The following is a 17,715-nucleotide window of genomic DNA, read 5'->3' as shown; positions in this document are numbered from 1 at the left end:
ATATATATTACATTAAATATATTTATGTTATATAAATAATATTTATTATATTAAACATATAAAATGTATGTCTCTCCCAATACTGTGCTTATTTTTGCTAGTGCAATCCACCTCCTCCCCCGCACTGGGGAGTAGGATATGGTGGGGAAGCAGCCTAAGAAATGGATCTTTTGGGGCTTCCCTGGTGGCTCAGTGGTTCAGAGTCCGCCTGTGGGTGCAGGGGCCACGGGTTCGTGCCCTGGTCCGGGAAGATCCCACATGCCGCGGAGCGGCTGGGCCCATGAGCCTGCGCGTCCGGAGCCTGTGCTCCGCAACGGGAGAGGCCACAACAGTGAGAGGCCTGCGTACCGGGGAAAAAAAAAAAAGAGAAATGGATCTTTTGTTTTGTGTACATGAACCAAGATTAAAAATAAATTGGGAACCACGGGTGTGCACTATCCCCCTGTAACTCCCCTGCCTTAGAGCATTAATGAGGTTCGGTCGCAAAGGAAGAGAATAGATTCAGCTAACACGGGGGTGTATTACATCTTTAAATCAACGTGATTAAGTCCTTGTTTTCGGCAGCACAGTGGCTCTCTCCTGGCTGGAAGAGAGGGTTAAGTGTTCAAAATGATCACAAGCATACCAGCACGTCCTGGAAGGAATACAATGACGAGGCAAAAACTCATTCATTGCCTGGGAGTAAAGGGTGGATGTACCTGGAGATTGTTATGCTGGGTGGGGTGGGGTGGACAGAGAAAGACAGATATCATGGGATGTTGCTTATAGGTGGGATCTAAAGAAAAACGATACAGATGAGTTTGTTTGCAGAGCAGGGACAGACCGACTCAGAACCAATTTATCACCAAGGGGGGAAGGTGGGGGAGGGATAGACTGGGAGTTTGGAATTGACATGTCCACACTGCTCTATGTAAAATGGATAACCAACAAGGACCTCCTGTAGAGCACAGGGGACTCTGCCCAATACTCTGTAATAACCTAAATGGGAAAAGCATTTGAAAATGAATAGATACACGTCCATGTATAACTGAATCACTGTGCTGTGCACCTGAAACTAACACAACGTTGTTAATCAACTCTACTCCGATACAAAATAAAAATAAAAAACGAAAAACCCCGAAAGCAAACAAACAAACAAAAAACCCAACCAAACAAGCAAAAAAGAACAGGCAAGGAACACCATAAAGGCTGGTTTTTCATGGTGTTTTCTTTCCATTGTGTTTCTTTTCCAAGACGCCTTCTGTTGGCAGCCACTGATATTGGTTTCCTGTTATTTTTAGCAAAATAAAGCTTCCTTTTAAAAATCTAAAAAAGAAGAACACAAAAAAACAAAAACCAAAATGACCACAAGCATACTGGCCCATCCAGAAAGGAATATGGTAACTAGGCCAGAACTCATTCGTTGCCTGGGATTAGGGACTATATAAGGAGCACCACGGCCAGGTGCTGATACATGTGTAGGGATGCTGGGTTGGATGCAGTAGCCAGCGGAGTAGAAAGGTAAAGTGGTTTCGGGGGCACCCTGGGGCTTTGTATATGCTAACTTCTGATTTCCCTGTTTACCTTCGAGCCAGCCAGTATTCAAGGTCAAACAAAGTAGGAGTAACTTACTTATAAAGTGTTCAAGGTGTGAAAGTCACGGCAGCTGCCCTATCGTGGAGAATATTCAAAGTAAAAACACAGTGAACAGGTGATTCGTAAGAGAGGAAACCTGCATCGTCAATGGCCATAGAAAAGATGCTCAATTTCACAAAGAAATGAACTAAAGTCATGGAGATGGAAAATTAAAACCACATCCAGGGACTGTTTTACACCCGTCAGAGTGAAAAAATGAAAAAGTGTGACAGGACCAACTGTTGGGGATGAAATGAAACAGTGGGCATTCCAGCGTGTTGCCAGTGAGGAGATCAAACGTTACAACTGTTTTGAAAAGTGATTTGGCCACGTGGAGTTGACTTGAAGATACATGATCTGGCAAATGACCAGTAATTCTGGCTTTGTTTCTTTTTTTAAAATGATCTATTTCTGTGGAAGCTCTTGCTCATCTCAACTAGGATAAATAGAAGACTGTTCAAAACTGCATTGCTTTTAATAGAAAAACACAGGAAACAACATACATGTTTATCAAAAAGTAATGCATACATAAATTAGGAAATGTTTATCCAATGCGTATTCTACAGCAGAGAGAATGCATGCACTACAGTGGGGTCAGTATCACGTACACAATAGTGAGGGGAAAAGATCAAATTCTAGGTAGGCATGGACAGTGTGATATACTTTCTGTAAACTTGCAAAATAGTTGCATCTAAACATAGATGTAGATTTATGTGTGTACTGAGAGTGTAATTATATACGTATGAACTGCAACACCAAGTACGGGGTAGGAGATGGATACCTGGTGGCTGGGTGGAGGGGTGATGGGGTGCCTGTGGTGAAGCAAACAGTAAGGAAGTTACATGGGGACTTCAGGTGGATTTGTAATATTTCATTTCTGTAGCTGAGTGTGAGGTACCTATGTCTTACCGTGTATCTGAAATAGTTTGCAAATTGAATAAAGAATGTAACTGAAACCACATTTTTTAGAGTTAAGGTTTCTCTAGGGATTAGAGAAGAATAGTTGTATTCATCATAATTCTTTTGCAAAGACCGTAGAGTGATGGGTGATAACAAGTTCACAGTCAAATTATAAAGGTTTCCATCTCATTCTGTGCCCTCTCTTACTTTTTGAAATGCTTGCTTATGTTTACGTTGGTATTTAGCTAATTGATGACTTTGGGGCGAGGCCGGGGGGCGGGCAGGGGGCGTGTTAGAGCGGACAGTGCAGCTCCAAGCTACCCTCTACCATCCTCAACATCTGGGAATGGATCCATAAGAGAAAGCATTTGGAAGCCAGTTAAGTGATGATCCCTCATTTATCTGTCTTGTTGGAACTCAGTACCTGGTGCACTAGAAGAAAATTCTTGTTGAATAAGAAATAAAAGACGTGGGTGTGAGTCCTGACCCCATCACTCATGGTGTGACTTTAGGGAAGTTCCTCCTCCTCCATGAGTATTTAGTTTCTTCCTTTGAAAACACTGGAAAGTAATATCCGCTGTCAGGGAGGGGAAATTTCCCCCGTACCCGTCTTGAGTGCTGTGGGTGGAGTGATAGTAAAATTGATGCAAGACAGTTGAACGGGAGAAAAAGAAAAAAATTTTACTCCTGCAACACGGTGGTCTCGAAGCCGAATCTGGCCTCTGTACCCTGGTACCGAATTAATCTTGGAGACAGAGTTTTGGGTGAAGGAGTAAAGAATAGCTTTATTGCTTTGCCAGGCAAAGGGGGCCAGAGTGGGCTAATGCCCTGAAAACTGTGTCCCCCAGCCTGGAGTGGGTAGTGAGGACTTTTATAGCAATGGCTCAAAGAGGGCGTGGTCAGCTCATGGACCTTCTTCTGATTGGTTGGTGGTGAGGTAAGTGGGAGTCGGCATCATCAACCTTCTGGTTCCAGTTGGTCTGGGGTCTAGGGCTTGTGGGCAGCAGGCAGTTAACTTCTCCCACCTGGTGGGGATTTCAGTATCTGCAAAAGAGCTCAAAGATATTGTTCTGTGCATCCCTTGCGGGAGAGCCAGGACCTGCCCCAAGGCTGCACTCTTGTCTCCTGACTGCTCCTCCCTTGTCTCTGCATCCCCTCCCTTCCCTGATTAGCAACTGTGTGAACCTGCCCTTTGGAACTCAGGGAAGGTCATGGAGGCTGAATGAAGCCTATTTCCTGTAATCAAGAAACGGGGGACACAGAAAGACTTCCGTGCCCAGGAGCCCCAGCCCCATAGGGTCCTGTTCGGTTTCAGTCTCATAGAAATGGGACCTAAGAAGTCGCCAAAGCAGGCAGCTTTTATACTTTTTAGACGAAGCATAATCAACTGGTGAAGAACTGACAGGACAAAGAAACTTAGGTTTAGGTGCCCAGTTGGTGAAGAGCCTAAACAGAGCTGGGGCTTGGGGTAGTCAGTTAAAGCAGCAGCAAGGTTTGTTTATAGAGGCTTCTTGGCCTGAATTCCCCGATCTCCGGTGATAGGGTGTCCTTCTACCTCCAGATGCGAATCCCCTGTCATGGGAGATTTATTTCTGCTTCAGGGAGACAGACATGGAAGGTTAGAGTGTCTCTCTTGCCTTGGCCTTTTCTTAAGTAACTTTAATTCAAAATAGTATGCCACGAGGCACATTTGGGGGCGGCCTACCCCAGATTATTCCAACACTACCTTACAGGATTATGGTGAGGATTAAATGAAAAAACGAACCTAAGGCCTGCAGAGTTATGTCTGCCCACAGTAGATGGTTTTCTCTCCCCTCCCAGCATCCCCAGTGAGGCCATATGAAGTGTGTTTACCATTAGGTTTGGCGGGACTCATCCATTGTGCTTGGCAGTCTGTTGTTAATTCATTCTGAGGTTTTAGTTTACCAACTATACAAACAAATTTATAACACTATTCTAATAAATTTTATTTGAGTGAACGTGTGTATCATATGAAAATTTTAGAGCAGAATTTCCCATTTATGTGATGCATTATTCATTGAAATCAAATTCTATGTTAATAAAATACAGTTGTTTAGACAGGGCGTTGAGGATTTGTTGCAGATAAAATTGACATGTATCACAATTGAGCATAAATAGATACATCCTTAAGGGTGAAAACAATTCATCATTAATCCTTTATTGTTTTTCAAGCATAGGCCCTGTGCTTGGCACACTATGTAAAGTATATGACAAGTGAATCATAAAGCAGGCTGAGTCTGAAACAACAAAGGATAACTCAAGATCAGAATAATTAAGATCTCATGCAAATCAGTGAGAAAAAGCTAAACAACACAGTAGAAAATCTAGCAAAGAGCATGGATAGGCCGTTCCCAGAGGAAAGAATGTCACCAGCCAATAAGATGCTCTGTGTCTCCAGGAACCAGGAAAGTGCAAAATATATGATGTCATTTCACATTTATCCTATTGGCAGAAAGGTAAATTCTGATGAGAGGTGGGATAATGGGAACACTGGTTCCCCGGCGGTGGGCGTGGAAACTGGTGTGTCCACTCAAGAGGGCAATTTGACAATATCTAGGCAAGTGGAGGGTCTTCCTCTGTGACCTGGCAGTTCTTCTAGACAGACACCTTTGAAGGTCTCTGCGTCTGAAACCCGAGGCAGCTACAAAGATGTCCACTCGCTGCAACAGAGAAAGATTAGAAGCCATCTGAGCTTCCATCAGGGAAAGAATTGGATACAAACCGTGTAGCTTATGCATAGGATAGTGCAATGGACGTGAGTTTAAAAAGTAGCGCTTATGCATCAAAATGGACACATTCCCCCCAAAATGCAAACAGACGGTCAGCAACTAAGGCAAGTTGTTGAAAAGTCATGATGTGATCCTGTAGCAATTTGAAAAACAAGCAAAGTAGTACTCTGGCTCATGTGTAATATACACACATATATATTAAAAACACATATATTAAAAACACATGCATATATATTACATGTAATATATGTGTATATATATCTGTGTGCATATGTGCATGTGTGTATATGCACGTTTCTATAAATATATTTATATGCATACATACATTTGTATAAAAACACACCTAGGAATGATGAACACAAGTTCATGGCGATAAATGCAAGTTCGTGGTAGTAGTTCCTCTGAGGGAAGGAGAGAGTCCCGTGGGATCTGGGAAGAGTGTCTTCCTCTTAAACTGGGTGGTGTCCACATGGATGTTGACTCTCATACAGCAACGTCTTTCGTATTCCTGAAATATTTCCTGATACAGAAGCCTTTGCCCCTCTCTTACGTGGATATGAAGAGATGTAAGAAGCCCTAGCTGACCATTATGATCAAGAGAGGCTTGGTTATGTGGCAGGCAGGTGAGGAGTGGGCGTCCAGGCACCGGCAGTTATGAACAAGTCCCCCTCAAGACAGAATACTTAGCCTCTTGGACACCCAGCCTCCTCCTCTGCAAGATGGGCAAGGTCATTACTGCTCAGTGGTAGTGGTGAACAGTGAAGGAGAAATGCACTTTGTCAACTGTGGAGCAGTGGTGGCCGCGAGAAATATAACGTGAGCCACAAGTGTGCGTCACGTATAGAATTTAGAATTTCCTACTGTACGGCACAGGGAATGCTACTCTATACCCTGTAATAACCTACATGGGAAAAGAATCTGAAAAAGAATAGATACGTGTATATGTATTACTGAATCACTCTGCTGTACGCCTGAAACTCACACAACATTGTAAATCAGATATACTCCCATTAAATACATAAATACATCAATAAATAGAAAAATATTTCTAGTAGCCATGCTAAAAAATAAAAACAAACAGAATGAATGAATTTTAATAAAATAGGTTATCTAATCCAGGAAATACAAATGATGGTCATTTCCACATATAATCATCATACAGATATTCATGGTACGGTCTTCTGTTTTGTACTTGGCTTTGAAATCCAGTGGAGGTCTTACACACACTGCACAGCTCAGTTAAGAAGAGGCCTGCATCTCATTGAGTAGCGTCTGCCTTATTGGACGTTGTAGCCCTAGAGGACTAGGCTAACGTTGATTGGGTATAATTACTAATAGATCTAAGGGCTTTAAATTGGAATGAAGAGAAAAATCAGTGTGTTAAAAATACGTTGATGGATGGGTTTTTTTCATTCATTTAGTCTCAAAATATGCATTGAGTGTGATAGGATGTGCTTGGTGGTGTACCTATATCATTCTTTCTTAAACCATTTTAAATTGAATTATAGTTAATTTACAGTGTTGCGCTAGTTTCGGGTGTATCACAAAGTGATTCAGTGATACATATATTCTTTTTCAGATTCTTTTCCACTATAGGTTATTTTAAGATATTGTTGAGGAGAGTTCCCTGTTCTATACAGTGGTCCTTGTTGGTTGTCTATTTTATATAGTGTGCGTGTATTAATCCCAAACTCCTAATTTACCCCTCCTCCCTCCCCCCCTTTCCCCTTTGGTAACTGTAAGTTTGTTTTGTGTCTGTGAGTCTGTTTCTGTTTTGTAAAGAAGTTCATTTGTATTACTTTTCAGATTCCACTTATAAGTGATATCATATGATATTTGTCTTTCTCTCTCTGACTTACTTCGCTTAGTATGATAATCTCTAGGTCCATCCATGTTGCTGCAGATGGCATTATTTCATTCATTTTTATGGCTGAGTAGTATTCCATTGTATATATGTACCACACCTTCTTTATCCATAGTATCTGTCAGTGGACACTTAAGTTGCTTCCATGTCTTGGCTATTGTGAATAGTGCTGCAGTGAACATTGGGATTGGGGTGCATGTATCTTTTTGAATTAGAGTTTTCTCTGAACCTTTATTATTCTTTAATTGTCATAATAGGTATTATAATTCCTCCTTTCGTGAGAAGGAACCAGACCGTATCTCCTGAGGGTTAGTCACCTGTCTGTGTTCACAACTTCAGGCTCTCTGATTCCAAAGTAACGTTCTTTCTGAGTCCTTCTTGCCTTCATGGAGCTGATAGTCAATTAAAGCCACAAGATGCATGGACGAACAATTAAGGCAGTGATGAGTCTGTAACAGAAATGTGTTTGAGAAGCAGAGGGAAGGAGCTTTATTTTTATTTATTTTTATTTTTTTGCGGTACGCGGGCCTCTCACTGTTGTGGTCTCTCGCGTTGCGGAGCACAGGCTCCGGACGCGCAGGCTCAGCGGCCATGGCTCACGGGCCCAGCCGCTCCGCGGCATGTGGGATCCTCCCGGACCGGGGCACGAACCCGCGTCCCCTGCATCGGCAGGCGGACTCCCAACCGCTGCGCCACCAGGGAAGCCCGGATTAGGTTTTTTTTACTTTATTTTTATTGAAGTAGAGTTGAGTTACAATGTTGTGTTAATTTCTTCTGTACAGCAAAGTGACTCAGTTATATATATATATACATATATACATTTTTATATTCTTTTCCATTATGGTTTATCACAGGAGTTTGAATACAGTTCCCTGTGCTATACAGTGGGACCTTGTTGTTTATCCATTCCATATATAAAAGCTTACATCTGCTAACCCCAGCTTCCCAATCCATCCCTCCCCCAACCCCTTCCCCTTTGGCAACCACAATTCTGTTCTCTATGTCCCTGATTCTGTTTCTGTTCCATAGATAAGTTCATTTGTGTCATATTTTAAATTCCACCTGTAAGTGACATCGTATGGTATTTGTCTTTGTCTGACTTCCTTCACTTAGTATGATCATCTCTAGTTGCATCCATGTTGCTGCAAATGGCATTATTTTCTTCTTTTCTATGACTGAGTAGTATTGCATCGTGTACATGTACCACATCTTCTTTATCCATTCACCTGTTGATGGACGTTTAGGTTGCTTCCATGTCGTGGCTATTGTAAATAGTGCTGCAGCGAACGTTGGCAGGCATGTATCTTTTCAAATGATAGTTTTGTCCAGATCCATGCCCAGGAGTGGGATTGCTGGGTGCTGTGGCAGCTCTATTTTTAGTTCTTTATGATTTACATGTTTACATTTGCTGCTTGCCCTGTAGAAAATGTTCTTTAGAGCAGCCGGTGTGCGAATGTGAACTCCAGGTGGAATATCTGCCAGTAGTCTAAGCTACCGGGGCAGTGAGGTGGGCACAGGGCTATCAAGTGGGAAAAATGAGCGGGAGCTACAGGAAGAACATTCTGTGCAGGTACATATTGAAACAGTAGAAATACGTGTTTCCTGAGGGCTAGTGTCTCTCACAGTTACTACTTTTCATACAGTATTGAAACTACCAACTCAAATTGAAGCCCATTCGTGGTGGACTTTTTGCTCCAAGAATTTGATGATTAGAAATGCATCCTCTTTTGCACAGGTCACCCCTGGGTCTCGTTTTTGCCATCGGGAATGCCTGGTTTTCCCAGGGCTCCGTGGATCTCTGCTTAATCTAAGGTGCCTGCACACTTGCCGTGCTAAGTGAGGAAGCAGTGTGGACGCCTTCAGCGTTAATTACCTTTGAGACACGTAACTGCAGACACCCTTTGTCACATTGTGCTTACCCGGGAACGATGCTCAGAAGCCTCACACCTGTGTGGCTGACCAGTCAGTCCCCTGCCGGAGCCAAGAACACAGTCTATAAAGAGGTGCCGATAGCATCCACAACTGTTAAAAGATTTGATACTTCCGTTTTCCATATGCCTTCAGTGGTTCAGGAACAATATTTTTTTGTTAAATGTTTGGCAGTGAAAAAGGGAATTTCATTTCAAAATTCCACGTGTGTCTTTGCATCACCTCTTTTCACAGAATCATCCAGGTGGTTGGGCTGAACCTAGAACACTGCCCTTCCTACCCCGCATGTGTCCCAGTGTTTATGGGTGAAGGTTGGGGGTTATTTATCAGCCGTTAGGCAGCAAGTCTGGCTTCCCGTGCGACGTGGAGCTTACTCTTGCCCCCCTGACATCACAGGAGAAATCATCCTCAATGTCAGAGGATTCATTTTCCTCTAGAACAATGTGCACCTTCATGGAATTTACAAACAGGGATACAGGAGGACTGGGAATTGCAGGTAACTTTGTACTCTGCATCTCACTTACTGGAGCTCTTTCATGCAGGGCACTCCACTGTTCTGAAATCAAGATCATGGTGTGAGATCAAATTAATAAAAGAAGTAAGGACACAAGGTTCTAGCTATTCCGCCATCTTCTTTTAGGTGTCTTGTGTCACTTTGAAATGTCTATGGGTGCATAGAGAACGTCTTCCAGTACGTGGCTGGCGGGCTGACCCCTGTGTCATTTTGGGTACAGAGAAGTTATTTGAGAAGTGGTATCATACTCAGCCCTTTTCTCAAAGTCTCCAGAAAGCAACAGAACTGTTTCAGGGTCTTTTCAGTAGAGGCATGGCAGATTCATAGTTCATATTGATTTTTTTTTTCACCTCGAATTTTGCAAATGAAGAGAAGTGGCCATGAGCACTTACAGTGAAGGAGTTGGCTTAAGTGTGAGAGTTAAGAAATTTAACCTGTACGATATTTCCAGGGAAACATGTCTCCTTACTCTCTGTGGGGTAAGAAGCATGCTCTGGAATTTGAATCTCAGCCTGAGTTTGACTCCCAACAGTTCCACTCAGTGGGACCTGGGGCCTTCACGACCGCTTACCTGTAAAATGGAGAAACGATAATACTTAGATCACAATTTTGTTGTAGCAAGTCATGAATTAAAACAGGTGTCAAAGCAAAAATGTTGCACTGGATAGAGTTAAACAAAAGCAAGAAGACTTTATTCAAAGCTGTTGCAACAGAGGAGAGAGACCAGGTACCCAGTCTGAGCTCAGCTCCCCTGAACAAGGGCAGAGGGGTTTGCAAGAGCTGGGATGTGAGATCTGAGGCCAGCTGTGTGTGCTAATCAACTTGATCCAAAGGAAAGGAGACTTTCGCACGTCTTCCCCACCGGAGGGAGGTTGACAACTTAGAGCATGGCTCTCACCCACCTTCCTTCCCTTCCTAAAAGACTGGGAGGCCGAGGGCACTGCCTCCCTCGAAGTTAACTTTTCAAAGCGCTGGCTCCCAGGTCCTTCCTTGAGAAAGACATCCCTGGGTTTCAAAACTGTCAAGAGGCTTTTTAAAAGATTTTAAAACACCTCAAAGGGGCAGAGAGAGAACTTGCTGGTGACAAGGTTTCTAAAGTAAATGCTCTAAAAAAGGGAGGGAGGGGCCTCTATGGATAGGCTGTCTAGATTCAGTGAGGGCTGAAGGCCGGCGGAGCCTGGCTACGGTGCAGTCATGCTGAGGCGGCCATGAAGCCCTCTGGGTCATGGACATAGGACCACGCCTGCCCCAAGATATGCAAACCTGATCCTAGAATTTTTAGATCTGTGTGGAAAGTAAACTGAAGAGTGATTATCAGTTTAATCCATGGTTTCTTTATAGAAAAAAAGAAAACTTAGGAAACTTCCTAATAATGATCTCCCCAAGGTATTCAAATAATTCCCTTTATGGAAATCCAAGAGAAAAGCAGGTTCACAAACGCATTTTTCAGTGTAAAGTTTAGAGAAAAAGTCTAGATTTGAATACAGTGTAACTAACTGAACAAATTGCTGAGTCACTTGCGTAGGGAAGGAATAAGCTGAACCAAAAAGGCTATTTTAGTTAAATCAAAGCTTTCTGAGAAAAAAAGCTATTGTAGGGTGACGTGGGGATTTTATCCAAAGCATTTAGAGCGGATATGTACAGCCGAGTCATCTTTGCTTTGGAAATTTGACCCGTGTGTGTTTTTCCATTTAGTGCTGAGAAGGACATGTGGCAGTATTGTGTGTGTGTCAGTGTTGGGGGATTCGGTACCCAGCAGTCTTATGTCTATGGCATCTTTAAGTCACTTCTCATTATGGGTACTTTATAAATGTAAAGCTGTGTTGTTACTGTCTGATCCTCATTTATCCTTAGTCTTGACATGGTCTACGATTGCCAAAAAGTGGAGAAAAAGTTCACCCTGAATGAAAAGGAGATTCAGATGTCACCTTTGTTAAAAAAAAAAAAAAAAATTCAGCCAAGTACATTTTAAAGATCCAGTTGGCTTTATTGAACGATTCATGAATGGGGCAGCCTCCCATCTAGCGAGGAGAGGGCATCTGCAGAGGGCTACAGAAAGGGACAGGCTTTTAAAGGCAAGACAAAGAGTCTTAAAAAAGATTATTTTGGGCTTAGGTAACCTACCTGTGAGGGAAGGAAGGGGTCTGTGTGTCAGATACTCTATCTTCCTTCAGGGGATGGGGAGGGCCCTTGTGATAGGTGACCTCATTGGTGCTGACCGGGAGATTCCTGACCGACCGGTTAAGGCTACATCTTTGGAGGCTGGAGCTTCAATGAGGTGAATTAGATATTAAGCCCCAGTTCGGTGGCCTCACATATGTGACTCCATCTTGGGCTTGTGTTTTTCTTTTTAACACTTTTGACTTTTGAATCCAGGCCATCTCCCCCCCTGCGCTTTCCTCCTCTTTTCTGTCTCTCTCACTCTCTCACACACACGCTCACCCTGCATCTGTACAAAGATAACTTGCTCATCCCCTGGGCAAACGCCAGGGAATCACCAGGTCGGGAATGTGGACACGATGCTGTGTGCTGACAGACTGTTTCTCTAGATATTTAACTGTCATCTCTGCCTAATGTAATCAATGAAAACTTGCTTTGATTCCGAGCGATGAGAGCCCCGTGCCATCAGATGAAGACGAAGTACTTGTCTCTGACTGACGGTTTCGACTTTAGCTGTGGCTTGGAGTGAAGCTGGCAGAGTAGGGAAGGTATTTACTGAGATGGAGGGTGCTTGCCAGGAACCGAGGTCGTGGGGACAGACAGGTGACTCACCTGCATGACTTCTCCTTTTTCTGAGGCCGCTTCGCCCCTGTTCACCTCCATCTCTCTGTGGGGCAATCTCTTTTCCGTTCGCATTTGTTTGCTTAGGTTTTTTTTTAGGACTTCCTCTTACAGAGATATCGCAGAGATGAAATGACACAAGACCTCAGCCACCAACATTTTTAGGCAAATACTATACATGCCACGGCCAGGTACGTGGTTGCTGGGACCATGGGGGAAGGTGAGGATCGCCATCAGACAGAAGGTTTAGAAATGTTCTCTTTCGTAATTCAGTCTAATTTATGTATATGTAAATGCAACAAGAGAGCTACGTTACGGGGCGACATTTTATTACAGTTGTAGACTTGGCTTGGAAACGCAAAGATTTCAAGAAAGGAGCAGCACAAGATGCCCAGGAGGTTCAAGTCCTTTTACCCAGACACGGTTTCTGCTCCCCAAAGCAGCATAACATTTTTGTTTGTTTGTTTTTTTCAGTACGCGGGCCTCTCATTGTCGCAGCCTCTCCCTTTGCGGAGCACAGGCTCCGGACGCGCACGCTCAGCGGCCATGGCTCACGGGCCCAGCCGCTCAGCGGCATGTGGGATCTTCCCGGACCGGGGCACGAACCCGCGTCCCCTGCATCCGCAGACGGACTCCCAACCACTGCACCACCAGGGAAGCCCAGCTGATTAATTTTTCATCGACAGTGGGGAGATGCAAGAGTCTGGGCTTGTTGAACTCATTCCTTTGATATGCACCTTAATTCTGCAGGGCCATTATCCTGTTTTTCTTCGTCTTGAATTCCCCTCCGGGCACACCATGGTGCAGGGGGCTTGCTGCTAAGACTAATGGCTTTATGGCCACAACATATTTTGTTTACCAAAATGGCAGGCTGTGACATTGTTTGTCCACAAGTCACAGTCACAACTGTTACCAAGGGATTCTTCCTTAGAATGGCATTGCTCACGAAGTTCGCATCCTTTCCGATTGTCAGTCAGAAAGATACGAACTATCTGAATGCAGCTCTTCGATGAAGGTTCATCTGTCTGGGAGGCAAGACTTTGGAGAATCCTGACGTCTCATTTTGTCTCCAAATGGTCTTTTCCCAGCTGAAGTTTGTCACATGCCTCACCAGGGATCATCAGGTCTGTGATCTCCTCCCCAGCCGCTTTGCTTCACTCCTCGAGAACCTGTTTGCTTTTCTAAGTGTGTGCTTCTAAACACTCAGTTTGGACGTTCAGAATTTCCCTCTGTCGTTGTCGTTACGACATGAAGTTGTTCATAGGTAACATGTTTCAAAAGCCATGTCTGAATCCGTGGCTTCTGTTGGTTTGGAGGTTTCTGAGGTGTGTTGAAAACCCTTTCTGCTCCTTTGGATGGTTGGATGAAGCCTTTACTCTTAAGGTTGGACTTTGTTGCTTTCTGTTCATTCTCATGGGATGGTACTGGACAGTGCAGGGCTTTTGTGCAGAGCTTTTCACCTCTATCCAGGAGCACGTGTAGAGGAGCCCTGAAGGAAGCAGGTTCTGACATCACAGCCCTGGGTTGAATCCCGGCTTTTCCACCTCCTACTCTGGTGACTTTGGGCAAGTTGATGAACATCTCTGAGCCCCAGTGTTCTCATCTATAAAATGGGTATAATGATCGTAACTATAGGGCTGTACCCCATATAGTCATTGTAAAAGAATAGGCCTGGGGTGGATTCATCATGTGGCTTGGCATGTCATGAGCTGTCAGTAAATATCACTTATTATTGAGAACTACTGTGATCACTAGAATGACAGATCAGGTGGAAATTACTGGGTCTGGCTAACAGCCCCGTCTCTGTTTGCTTTCTTTCAATGTTTTAAGTACTTCCTTACTAGCAGTGTTCCGAGAGACCTCATTTCTCTGAGACCCAGGAAATGTTCTGACCCCTTTTGTTTATTCCACGACAATCCCTGTACAAAGAATGAACAGCCTCTGCAGTCCTCATATTCCTGGTTTCCCCATCTGATTCCTGGATGTCTTCTGAACCTCTGCAGGATTTTCCTCTTTTCTTTCGTTCTGTGTCTACTGCCCTGAACTCCAGACGTAAACCATTGAGCTGCACTGTTTCCATCTGTCTGTTTTTCTCGAACACACGCATGCCACGTATAATTTACGTTCCAAACCAGAGCACTTTTCAGTTGAAAATAGACAGTACCCATTATTATATCTAGACAACAGGCATAAACCCGAGCTCCCAGGCCAGCGGGAACATCTGGAAAACCTTCATGCCGACCTCACATGCAAATGCTTTTTGTGTATTTGGTATGTATCAAAAAGACGCCACTTTTGAAAAACTAGGTAACCAGCCACCCAGCAGATACGCATTAACTGCGTGCTGTGTGCAAAGCTCGTTTTCAGTTGCTGTCTAAATCCAAAGATAAATCAGAAACAAATCTTGCTCTTCAAGGATACACTGCACTTTTAAAAAATGGAAGTACTGTTGATTTACAGTATTATATTAGTTTCAGGTGTACAGTGTCGTGATTCAGTATTTTTATAGATTATATTCCATTAAAAGTATTACAAGACAATGGCAATAATTCCCTGTGCTGTACAATATATCCTTGTTGCTATCTATTTAATTTAATTTTATTTATTTATTTTGTTTTGCTGTACGCGGGCCTCTCACCGTTGTGGCCTCTCCCGTTGCGGAGCACAGGCTCCGGACGCACAGGCTCAGCGGCCATGGCTCACGGGCCCAGCCGCTCCACGGCATGTGCGATCTTCCCGGACCGGGGCACGAACCCGTGTCCCCTGCATCGGCAGGCGGACTCTCAACCACTGCGCCACCAGGGAAGCCCTTATCTATTTTATATGTAGTTTAATAAAATACACAGTCTGTATCTCTGAATTCCAGACCCCTCATGTGCCCCTCCCCCTTGAATACATTGCACTTTTACCAGATAAACAGTTAGCTAACTTCAAACATTCAGCTATTTGTGTTCCTATTTTTATACAAAGTGTCTCCTCAGCAGGAGCCACACTGTCCCATCTGGTGCTCTGCCCCTTCTCTGTGGCCGCACTGAGAGACAGTATATGGTCACAGGTTTGTGTACAAAGTCGTAAATGCTGACCTTGTGGGGGGGAGGGGTTTTCAAGGATGATTTTGTTGGTACAATTTTTCTTTCTTATGCATTCACTGGAGGACCGAACTCCTAAGTAAAATACAAGAGCACAAATAAAGTCATAGGAAACATAAGACATGAGCTTCAGTAACTGGAGGGAAGAAGGTGGCAGATGGATACGATGGAAGAGGTGGAGGTAAATTAAGGGGATTGAGGCTGATGTCTTCCAGGTGGAAGAAGGGGGTCGAAGAAGACAGGTGAACTGAGCTTTGATGGATTCATTCATCAGAAACTTGTCCAGCGTAACTTTATATCGTGCGCTGCTCTAGGCGCGAGGGGTAGAACGAGGGGCATGGTAAATAGAAATCCCCATTCTAATTGTGGTAAGTGCTACCAAGGAGCCTTACCTGCTACTCTGAGAAGGTTCAGGGAGCGTGAAGAGAAGCTGCCCTGGGGGCAGAGATGCTCTAGGCAAGATCTGAAAGATAAGGAGCCTGTTTAGGGGGAGAGAGGAGGGGGGAATATGCCAGATGGAGGACACAGCACATGCAAAGGCACTGTGATGGGAGCAGAGGACTGTAGGTGGGCTTGGGTTTGGCTGGCACAGAAGGAGGGATGGAGGGAGAGACAGAGAAGGTGTGTGTGTGAGAGAGAGAGGAATGGATAAAAACAGAAATGTGGTGGAAGCAAGACCCCATGTGGTCTGTTGACCACCGTCAGGAATTCTGCCTTTCTTCTAAAGATGGTAGGAAGTGAGTGAAGAAGTTTCACTAGAAGATGAGAGAGGCGAGGCGAGAGTGTGATCACACCCGATATCCTTATTCTGCGTTTTCCTTAGTGACACGAATCACTTTCTGCAATTGCCTTGTTCACTTATTCATCTACTTGCCTATTGTATGTTTCCCCAGTTAGACGGTAAGTTCCGCAAAGCTGGAGACCAGGTCCTTCTTGTTTACTGCTGGATCCCGAAAGCCGAGCACAGTTCCTCGCATGCAGTAGGTGCTCAATGTGTATTTCTCGAAGGAAGGAAAAAATGTATGAATGACTGGCCAAGGCTCTCAGCCTAACAGCCACTTTGTCTGTGATACAGCCAACTCCACCCACTGGTAGGACATCCGGTGGCATCCAGGGGTCATGCCTGAGCAGACTTTCTGTCCATCCACCCTTCCTGCCCCCCGCAGTATCACTTTGCCCTCTCTTGGACCTGTCCTTCAGAAACTCAGCAGAATTTGAAACATAATATAGATAGCAACAGCTAATTCTTTCCTGATCAAAGTTTCCTGAAACTGCTGGAAGCTGATATTCTAAAATCATTTGAGGGGAACACATACTGCCCATAACCCAGGTTATCATGAAATAGGTTTGGAGAACACTGCATCCTGGATCTACCCCCACCAGAGTATCTCAGAGCCCTGCACCACTAGGGCCTCAGAGAAGGCACACAGAGGAGAGACCTGTTTAGCTTTATTTAACTCAGTGTTTCTGAAAGTTAATAGACCGTGGAGCTTTTTTGTTTTCAACCTAATACTGATTAAAATTCCATTGGAAGCTAGTGTTCCAAGGAAACACAAGTGGAAAAACAACTGTAAGTTGATAAGTTGATAATAGCCACGGACCACTTACAGCTACAGTGAATTATATCCTTTTTGACAGGAAGAGCAGTTCTCCAAGTTAAGTTGTTTAAAGTTAGACAGAGTTATTTATGTAATTTGCAGTCATCTTGAAACATCCCAAATTGAGACTTCACATACCCCCTCTGAGTAGGTGTTGTTTAAATGCAACCGCACAAGTAGAGGGGGTTAGAAATTCCTGTGGGTGTACAGTAACTAATTGTGTTGGAGGTAATAAATCCCGTCTTTACATAATGCAGCTACTGTGCAGGGCTTTCTTTGAAATAGCTCGTGTTTGCCTAGTGTTTCTAAAGTGTGGCGGATCTCAACCACACCCTAACTGCTGGAGACAGTAATTGCTTTGCAGGTCTGCAGGCTGAAGCAAACTGCAGAAACTGTAGATAACATCAGTCTGAAACAGAGGCGGTGCTCATTACTGGGGACACCAGAGTCATGCGAACGTTTTGATCCTAGAGACAGAACTGGCTTCTCTGCTTTTGTTTTTACCCTTCACTAGCTCTCTGGGTATCAGCACGACAAAAACAAACCTTTGGAGTGTAGGTTCCTAGGGTGGAGTAAAATAGTAATTTGTAAAGAGTGAAAACAGGTCCAAAGAATAATGTCACTTGATTGGGGAAAATTATATTTCTGTATCTTTCTCTTGAAACTTTAAAAAACG

At 43.9% G+C, this 17,715-nt stretch overlaps 1 protein-coding gene across 2 annotated transcripts in view; it reads left to right on the top strand.

Moving 5' to 3' along the window:
- TMEM132D (transmembrane protein 132D) overlaps positions 1-17,715 on the top strand; it is a 638,604-nt gene that overhangs the window by 208,512 nt on the left and 412,377 nt on the right. The gene's annotated exons all lie outside the window — the stretch shown is intronic.

The sequence above is a fragment of the Orcinus orca genome, chromosome 15, assembly GCF_937001465.1.
Source record: "Orcinus orca chromosome 15, mOrcOrc1.1, whole genome shotgun sequence".
In the NCBI taxonomy this organism is placed as follows: Eukaryota; Metazoa; Chordata; class Mammalia; order Artiodactyla; family Delphinidae; genus Orcinus; species Orcinus orca.
The sequence above is the reverse complement of the archived record's forward strand: the minus strand, read 5'-3'. Positions and strand labels throughout refer to the sequence as shown.